At 54.8% G+C, this 1,683-nt stretch overlaps 1 long non-coding RNA gene across 1 annotated transcript; it reads right to left on the bottom strand.

Annotated features, from left to right (window-relative positions):
* Positions 1-205: 205 nt before the first annotated feature.
* Positions 206-1,259, bottom strand: LOC122973022. The gene is made up of 2 exons (XR_006399886.1): positions 486-1,259; positions 206-405 (listed from the first exon to the last, which is right to left on the bottom strand). It is a non-coding gene; the product is annotated as an uncharacterized LOC122973022 (long non-coding RNA).
* Positions 1,260-1,683: the final 424 nt, after the last annotated feature.

Here is a 1,683-nt window from a genome sequence, read left to right on the forward strand (position 1 = left end):
ATGTAGAAATACTCAGGTAGATTCTCCAGACATTCGTGTTGATTCTGACTCAGATGATTGACTTGACATCCGAAACAGATTTAGTTTCTATATTTGTACAGAACGCTACTCAATAGATGAACCACCATGACTTTCACCGTGTTCAGAAATATGGCTGGCATGTTACAGCTAGGCTAGTGAACCCACCGAGGCAGGAGGCTGCAAGCAGAGATGGAAAAGGATTTTATTTGCAAGGCGGTAGCTGGGAAGCTTGGGCCAAGGTCTGGGCTGGTAGCCAGGAACCTGGGGCTTGGGCTGGGCATGAGGCTGGGTATAGGGAATGGAGAGGGGAGCCAGGCAGAGGAATGGGCTGTGCAGGTGAGGCAGGAAGGCAGGAGCCAAGGGCTGGAGTCAGGCGAAGGCAAACTGTTGGAATACAGAAACAGATTAGGAACTCTGTCAAAACTGAATCGAATCAAAGTTATGAGGCTAGAAGCGCGACTGACTGCAAGAAACAGAGTCTATGATCTGCCGGTGAGCAGGAGGTTGCACCTAATATTTAAGCAGAACTCTTGATGGATGGCAGCTGGTCGCCTGACTCCCTCACACCTGTCTCCACCCCTGTAATTTGGGCATAGACAAGGGAGAGAGAGAGACACACCCACACACACATTAGAAGGAGCCCCCCCCCCCCCCCCCCCCCCCCCTGGGCGCCACCTGGCACACGGCCAGGACGGCCAGGGTGTTGCCGATAAAAGTCCTGGACGAGGGATGGGTCCAATATCAGGCAATGTGGAACCCAGCAACGCTCTTCCGGACCGTAGCCCTCCCAGTCCACCAAGTACTGCAGGCCACGGCCCCGGCGGCGTACATCCAGTAGCCGCCACACTGTGTACGCCGGGTGGTCGTCGATAAGCCGGGGAGGGGGAGGAGCCGGCACTGGGGGTGACAGGGGACTGAGGGAGACAGGTTTGAGCTGGGACACATGGAAAGTGGGATGGATCCAAAGAGAAAGAGGGAGTTTCAGATGGACAGCACAGGGACTGATAACTGAGTCAATCTCAAAAGTGACCAACATAACGGGGAGACAGTCTCTTGGACTCCACCTGAAGAGGGAGGTCCTTAGAGAGGAGCCATACCTCCTCCTGTGTGGGGAACAAGGGAGGCTGGTAACCAAGAGAGCAGAAGAAGGGGGTCATACCTGAGGAGGCATTGGGCAGGGTGTTGTGAGCATATTCCACCCAGGGCAGCTGGGAGCTCCAAGCAGACGGATTTGCAGATGCAATGCAGCGCAGTGCAGCCTCCATCTCCCCGTTCAGTTTGGCCATTAGTCTGGGGATGGTATCCAAATAAAAGACAGATAGTCTTCAGTAGTGGCTGAATGTGGTGTTGTGGAGTACTTGTTTTGGGCACACACTGAACAGGCTGAGATGAAGGACCGGGTGTCGGCATCCATAGTAGGCCATCAAAACCGTTGGCGAAGGAAGGTGAGCATGTGGCTGATACCAGGATGGCAGGTGAGGTGTGTGGAATGAGCCCACTGAAGAACCTGGGAGCAGGCAGAGTCAGGGACAAACAGACGATTAGGAGGGCCGTTACCTGGGTCAGGTTGGAGGCTCTGGGCTTGCTTCACAAGCGACTCAATCTCCCAGGTGATGGCGGCAATGACACAGGTGGGCGGCAGGATGGGGTCTGGAGTGGAAC

This window comes from Thunnus albacares, chromosome 21, assembly GCF_914725855.1.
Source record: "Thunnus albacares chromosome 21, fThuAlb1.1, whole genome shotgun sequence".
Classification (NCBI taxonomy): domain Eukaryota; kingdom Metazoa; phylum Chordata; class Actinopteri; order Scombriformes; family Scombridae; genus Thunnus; species Thunnus albacares.